Source organism: Vigna unguiculata, chromosome 2, assembly GCF_037176805.1.
Source record: "Vigna unguiculata cultivar grain cowpea cultivar isolate G323 ecotype 2 chromosome 2, ASM3717680v1, whole genome shotgun sequence".
Lineage (NCBI taxonomy): Eukaryota > Viridiplantae > Streptophyta > Magnoliopsida > Fabales > Fabaceae > Vigna > Vigna unguiculata.
Window position 1 is genome coordinate 12,227,138 of NC_140793.1, and position 8,508 is coordinate 12,235,645.

Here is an 8,508-nt window from a genome sequence, read left to right on the forward strand (position 1 = left end):
ACAAGTGCACGAGAATCAACGTAGACTGAAGGAGAAAACAGAAAAAGAAAGAATAGAAAAAGAAGTAATATAAACTGCAGAAGCAAGGGAAAATAAAGAGAAAGAAATGGAACTAGAGAAAGTTTATTCGTCAATGTTTCTTCTTCTACAGTTGTGATGTCATTTTACAGGAACAAAAGGATAAGCATGTGAAGGAAACACACCAACTTCCATGTTTGAAAAGGAAGCTTGTTCATAGTGCTTTATTATGCATTTGGTTCGTCGATAAGAAGCAGATTCGTCAAACACAATGCATGAAATTATTTATTGTTACATATCAAGGTGGGGTACAGTTGCCAAGAAATGTTATCGACGGTTTGCAACCATTGGAAAGTAACAAATATCAAGTTGAATTTGATCCTGGAGGAAGAGAATTGGTTTCAACTTGTGAAAAAATAAAAGTCCTTCACAATATCATAATAAACCTACATCAAAACTAGTGTCTTAAGATTCGAGACAAATCTTCTCGAAGAAGGAGGGTATGATGTGAATTGCATATGCGTCAAATGGAAGATGACTAATGCGCCGTGTTGATGCAGTTTCTTTTATTTAAATAATGGCCCAATGCTTTGTAAAATTGGCTAACCAATTAATGGGCTTTAGTTTTGCTTTACTTTCAAGTTGAAATAAGGGTCCATATATGCCAACTTAAGAAGCAACCTTTGGAATATCAAGAGGACCTTTGCTGAAAGTTTGTGGATGACTTTTGGTAGCCTTAAGATTCAGTTACAATCAACCATTAAGTAGCGGATCATTACTAGATTGAGTGGATCATTAATTAATAGCTTTAAGTGGGTTGTAATTGAAATTTATGTGTCTTTTGTAATTCGGATGCTTAAAGCTCTTATATAACTTGAACCATTTTCATCAACGAAGGCAAGCTGAGTTTAATTCAGAAAATAAACGAGTTTTATCTCATCTATCTTAGTGAGAGTGATTCTCCTAAGTTCTTGAGCGATTCACGAATCCCCGAGTTTTTATCAAAGTTCCTTTATCCCTTTGTGTGTTTAAACTCTTAGGCTTATCTTCCATTCTTGGAAGTGTGATGTCTATCCGTTTCCGCTCCATCTTCTTATATGTTTCTATTTTATTGTTTTAAATAATTTCTCAAATTTCTTGCTTATTAGCATTCCAACCTTGAAAGATCAGTAAGACGAATCGAACACTTTGGATTCACATCATTTGGTATTCAGAGCCTGGCTATGTAGATTTGGTATAGGAATGGAAGTTTATCATACAAGGTGTTTAACCGAAGGTCACCCATGTTTAGTTGCATTCGATTACGAAAGCGAAAACAATGTTGTGAGCCAAAGATTGTTGGAGAAACTCCAGTTACCAACAACCTTTCATCTGAATCAAGCATGGATCAAATTCAGTACATGGTAATGTGTGAAAGAAGTATTATGTGATATTGCTCCCATGGACTCTTGTCATCTTCTTTTGGGATGGGCATGGCTTCGTTTTAGAACACTCCATCTTGATGAACGTTCCCTTTATTTGAGGCACGAGGGACAACATAAGAAGTAGAAATTTATGACACCAAGACAAGTGCACGAGAATCAACGTAGACTGAAGGAGAAAACAGAAAAAGAAAGAATAGAAAAAGAAGTAATATAAACTGCAGAAGCAAGGGAAAATAAAGAAAAAGAAATGGAACTAGAGAAAGTTTATTCGTCAATGTTTCTTCTTCTACAGTTGTGATGTCATTTTACAGGAACAAAAGGATAAGCATGTGAAGGAAACACACCAACTTCCATGTTTGAAAAGGAAGCTTGTTCATAGTGCTTTATTATGCATTTGGTTCGTCGATAAGAAGCAGATTCGTCAAACACAATGCATGAAATTATTTATTGTTACATATCAAGGTGGGGTACAGTTGCCAAGAAATGTTATCGACGGTTTGCAACCATTGGAAAGTAACAAATATCAAGTTGAATTTGATCCTGGAGGAAGAGAATTGGTTTCAACTTGTGAAAAAATAAAAGTCCTTCACAATATCATAATAAACCTACATCAAAACTAGTGTCTTAAGATTCGAGACAAATCTTCTCGAAGAAGGAGGGTATGATGTGAATTGCATATGCGTCAAATGGAAGATGACTAATGCGCCGTGTTGATGCAGTTTCTTTTATTTAAATAATGGCCCAATGCTTTGTAAAATTGGCTAACCAATTAATGGGCTTTAGTTTTGCTTTACTTTCAAGTTGAAATAAGGGTCCATATATGCCAACTTAAGAAGCAACCTTTGGAATATCAAGAGGACCTTTGCTGAAAGTTTATGGATGACTTTTGGTAGCCTTAAGATTCAGTTACAATCAACCATTAAGTAGCGGATCATTACTAGATTGAGTGGATCATTAATTAATAGCTTTAAGTGGGTTGTAATTGAAATTTATGTGTCTTTTGTAATTCTGATGCTTAAAGCTCTTATATAACTTGAACCATTTTCATCAACGAAGGCAAGCTGAGTTTAATTCAGAAAATAAACGAGTTTTATCTCATCTATCTTAGTGAGAGTGATTCTCCTAAGTTCTTGAGCGATTCACGAATCCCCGAGTTTTTATCAAAGTTCCTTTATCCCTTTGTGTGTTTAAACTCTTAGGCTTATCTTCCATTCTTGGAAGTGTGATGTCTATCCGTTTCCGCTCCATCTTCTTATATGTTTCTATTTTATTGTTTTAAATAATTTCTCAAATTTCTTGCTTATTAGCATTCCAACCTTGAAAGATCAGTAAGACGAATCGAACACTTTGGATTCACATCATTTGGTATTCAGAGCCTGGCTATGTAGATTTGGTATAGGAATGGAAGTTTATCATACAAGGTGTTTAACCGAAGGTCACCCATGTTTAGTTGCATTCGATTACGAAAGCGAAAACAATGTTGTGAGCCAAAGATTGTTGGAGAAACTCCAGTTACCAACAACCTTTCATCTGAATCAAGCATGGATCAAATTCAGTACATGGTAATGTGTGAAAGAAGTATTATGTGATATTGCTCCCATGGACTCTTGTCATCTTCTTTTGGGATGGGCATGGCTTCGTTTTAGAACACTCCATCTTGATGAACGTTCCCTTTATTTGAGGCACGAGGGACAACATAAGAAGTAGAAATTTATGACACCAAGACAAGTGCACGAGAATCAACGTAGACTGAAGGAGAAAACAGAAAAAGAAAGAATAGAAAAAGAAGTAATATAAACTGCAGAAGCAAGGGAAAATAACGAAAAAGAAATGGAACTAGAGAAAGTTTATTCGTCAATGTTTCTTCTTCTACAGTTGTGATGTCATTTTACAGGAACAAAAGGATAAGCATGTGAAGGAAACACACCAACTTCCATGTTTGAAAAGGAAGCTTGTTCATAGTGCTTTATTATGCATTTGGTTCGTCGATAAGAAGCAGATTCGTCAAACACAATGCATGAAATTATTTATTGTTACATATCAAGGTGGGGTACAGTTGCCAAGAAATGTTATCGACGGTTTGCAACCATTGGAAAGTAACAAATATCAAGTTGAATTTGATCCTGGAGGAAGAGAATTGGTTTCAACTTGTGAAAAAATAAAAGTCCTTCACAATATCATAATAAACCTACATCAAAACTAGTGTCTTAAGATTCGAGACAAATCTTCTCGAAGAAGGAGGGTATGATGTGAATTGCATATGCGTCAAATGGAAGATGACTAATGCGCCGTGTTGATGCAGTTTCTTTTATTTAAATAATGGCCCAATGCTTCCAAAGGTTGGTTCTTAAGTGGGTATATGGACCCCTATTTCAACTTGAAGATAAAGCAAAACTAAAGCCCGTTAATTGGTTAAGCACAAACACAATTTCGTCAGCCAATTTTACAAAGCATTGGGCCCTTATTTAAATAAAAGAAACTGCATCAACACGATGCATTAGTCATCCTCCATTTGACCCATATGCAATTCACATCATACCCTCCTTCTTCGAGAAGACTTGTCCCGAATCTTAAGACACTAGTTGTAACGTAAGTTTATTATGATCTTGTGAAGGACTTTTATTTTTTCACAAGTTGAAACTAATTCTCTTCTTCCAGGATCAAATGCAACGTGATATTTGTTACTTTCCAATGGTTGCAATCCGTCGATAACATTTCTTGGCAACAGTACCCCACCCTGATACGTAACAATAAATAATTCCATGCATTGAGATTGACGAATTTGGTTCTTATCGAATTTGGTTCATTCACATGCTTATCCTTTTGTTCCTGCAAAATGACATCACAAACTGTAGAATAAAAAACATTGACGAATAAACTTTCTCTAGTTCCATTTCTTTTTCTTTATTTTCCCTTCCTTCTGCAGTTTATATTACTTCTTTTTCTATTCTTTCTTTTTCGGTTTTGTCCTTCAGCCTACGTTGATCCTTACTGACTTGTCTTGGTGTCATAAATTTCTACTTCTTTTGATGTCCCTCGTGCCTCAAATAAAGGGAACGTTCATCAAGATCGAGTGCTTTAGAACGAATCCATGCCCATCCCAAAAGAAGATAACAAGAGTCCATGGGAGCAATATCACATAATACTTCTTTCACACATTGCCATGTACTGAATTTGATCCATGCTTGATCCAGATGAAAGGTTGCTGGCAACTGGAGTTTCTCCACCAATCTTTGGCTCACAACATTGTTTTCGCTTCCGTAATCGAATGCAACTAAACATGGATGGCCTTCGGTTAAACATTTTGTATTATAAACTTCCTTTCCTATTCCAAATCTAGATAGCCAGGCTCTGAATACCCAATGATGTGCATCCACAAGGTTCGATTCGTTTCACTGATCTACCATTTTTGGAATGCTAGCAAGCAAGAATTTTGAGAAATTATTTAAAAAGAGAAAATGGAGACATAAAAGAAGATGGAACGGAAATTCATAGACATCACACTGCCAAGAATGGAAGATAAGCCTAAGAGTTGAAGCACACAAAGGGATAAAGGACCTTTAATTAAACACAAGGATTCTTGAATCACTCAAGAACTTAGGAGAATCTGATGAAGGCGTGACCACCTCCTTAGAAGTTCCCTCAAGAAGGATCACTAGAAGCATGTCTAGAGGGGAGTCTTCTATTCCATCACCTTTATCTTTGTTTTGCATTACTTTAGTTTGAGTTCCCTAAGTTGCTTTCTAGTTGATTTATTTTGGTTGACTTGTTGACTTTGATCCAAAGTTGACCTTTGACCAAGATTAGATTAACTTAAACCAACATGCTAATCCTTGTTTGTCTTGTTTTGTAGGTAATTAAGAGAAAGTAGAGCATGGCTAGGTGGCACTTGGTGATTGGAGCACTTGGATGAAGTGGAAGAGAGAGGAAAGCAAAAAGCATAAAGCAAAAGCAAAAGTAGACATGTACCTTGTCTCCTTTTGCCTTTGTGGTTTATGCCTTAGAAGGTCACTTGGTATCCTTCCTCTTTTGGCCTAGAATCCTCATGGGAATGCCTCCACCAATCATCTCCCTTCACTTGGCCAAGACTCACTCTCACATTAGGTTTAGGGTTTACTAGTTAATCCTTTTTCATGTTTTTGTATTTGCTAAAGGACCCCTATGAACTCCTATTTAAAGGGTGCTCCTTGTCTTGTAAAAGGGTTGATCATTTTGTTATAAACTTTGTGCATTCAACCACCAATTTTTGTGAGCTCTCCTTCCTAGAAGTGAACTCACCTTTGCCTTATCTTGCTTGCAAGTGGCGGCACCATCACTCATCTCTAGGGCTTGGTTGGCTTAGATCCCCCCCTATGAGTGGCGTGTTTCTTCCATTCTTCATCTTCAATGCTTTCCATTTTTATTATTTCTTCTTTCATTTTGCTCTTTAGTGTTGTTATTGCCGTGTGTGTTTAAGCTTGAATCCAACTCTCTTCTTCCTTTCATGAGCTTGAGAAATGAACCTTCACATCTAGATAGCATGCTATCTTAATGTCTAGTGGGAATTTTCAAAAAGCTTTCTTGAACAACTTCACCATATTCATAACTCTAAAAGGAAACAAGAAAATCCTTCATCATTTGGCACAAACCTCCTATAGAAACTAGCTAACCAATGGAAAGACCTAAGCTCACTTATATTCTTTGGGGGAGGCCAATCCTTGATGGCCATCACTTTTTCTTGGTCCACATGGACCCCATGTTGATTTATTTTGAAACCTAGGAAGATCACATGATCCATCCCAAACACACATTTATCCATGTTAGCATACAAGGATGCCTTCCTTAAGGTTTCTAACACACTCCTTAAATGATGCAAGTGGTCATCTTGAGACATACTATAAATGAGAATGTCATCAAAGTATACCACAACAAACTTCCCTAAAAACTCTCTAAGAACATGGTGCATGAGTCTCATGAATGTACTAGGTGCATTAGTCAAGCCAAAAGGCATGACTAACCACTCATATAATCCAAACTTAGTCTTGAAAGAGGTTTTCCATTCATCACCTTCTTTGATTCTAATTTGATTGTACCCACTCTTCAAGTCTATTTTGGAAAATATGGTTGCACCATGTAACTCATCAATCAAATCATCTAATCCAGGAATAGGATGCCTATACTTGATGGTTTTGTTGTTGATAGCCCTACAATCTATGCACATTCTCCATGTTCCATCCTTTTTGGGGACAAGAATCACGGGCATTGCACAAGGACTCATGCTATGTTGCACCCACCCCTTTTCTAACAACTCATTCACTTGTTTTTGAATTTCCTTAGCCTCCTCGGGACTAGTCCTATAGGCCGGCCTATTAGGCAAAGATGAGCCTTGTATGAAATCAATTTGGTGTTCTATACCTCTTAGGGGTGGGAGACCCTTTGGAGGTTATTGAAAAACATCTTTGAACTCACCTAAGACTAATGACAAGTCTAAGGGACCTCTAGAGTGAGGGTTTTGGAAGGAGGGGGAAGATTCACTAGGATAAGCTAGGAAGATGGGTTTTTGGGCAAGCATTACCTTCTTCACCCCTTTGAGGGTGATCATGCTCTTCTTGGACTCATTTCCATGCCCTTGCGCCTTCTCTTCTTTTCTTTTCTTTATCATTTGCAATTGGTCCTCATTAACTTCTCTTGGTGAAAGAGGTAGTAATGTGATCTTTTTGCCTTGGAAGCTAAATGTAAATTTGTTGGCATGGCCATCATGAAAAGCTTTCCTATTAAATTGCCATGGCCTTCCTAATAAAATGTGGGTTGCTTCCATGGGCACTAAGTCACATAATACCTCATCTTTGTAGTTTCCAATGGAGAAGTTAATAAGGACTTGTTTGTCCACTTTAATCTCACCTTCCTCACTAAGCCAAGAAAGCTTATAGGGCTTGGCATGAGGGATGGTTTTCAAGCCAAGCTTGTCCACAACCCTTGTGCTAGCCACATTAACACAACTTCCACTATCAATTATGAAGGAGCAAGTTTTGTTGTTGATTTGGCACCTTGAGTGAAAAATATTTTCTCTTTGGTTTTCAAATTCTTTAGGCACTTGGCCTAGCATGCGCCTAACCACCAACAAACCTCCTTCATTAGGTTTGATTTCATCTTCACTTGAAGATTGGGAAGAAGTGTGGGAGGAAGAACTTTTAGGGGAGGGGGGAGAAGAATGTTCACTTTCAACCTCTCCTTTAGGGTTCAAGATCATGTTCCTCTTTGTTGCGCAATTTGAAGCAATGTGACCATAGCCCAAACACTTAAAACATTTGATGGAACTAGTTCTTGAACTTTGAGAAGAGTTTGCACTTTCATGGGAGGTTCTAGATGAATTAGTCCTAGGTGGGTGGTCTTTTGAAGGTGGTTTCTCATCCTTTCTTTCTTTTCCTTTCCAAGTTCTAGAGTAGTATTCATTGTAAGTGATAGGGACTCCAAGTTCCTAAGCCATTTTTGGAGAACCTTGTGGGGTAAACTTGGCACCAAGCTTCTTTTCTCCACCACTTGTCATCCCCAAAGTGATGGCCAAACCGAGGTGGTTAATAGAACCCTAGGGCAAATGCTAAGATGTATGATAGTGCAAAACATTAGAGAGTGGGAGGAACTTCTTCCCCACATAGAGTTTGCCTACAATAGGGTTGTGCATTCCACCACTTCTCATTCCCCTTTTGAGGTTGTGTATGGGTTCAATCCCTAACTCCCTTAGACCTCCTTCCCCTACCCACTCATGAGGCATGGACTTGCCAAGATGGTGAGGCCAAAGCCAAGTACATCCAAGACTTGCATTCACAAGTCAAGGAAACCATTGAGAGGAGAGTTAAGAAACAACAAGAGGATGGTAATAAGGTAAGAAAGGAAGTCATCTTCCAAGAGGGAGATTGGGTTTGGCTTCACTTGAGAAAGGAGAGATTCCCTACTCAAAGGAAGTCTAAGCTCCTCCCTAGAGGGGATGGCCCCTTTCAAGTCATTAGGAGAATTAACAACAATGCTTATGAATTAGACTTACCCCCAAGCTACAACATAAGTAACTCATTTAATGTTTGTGACCTTT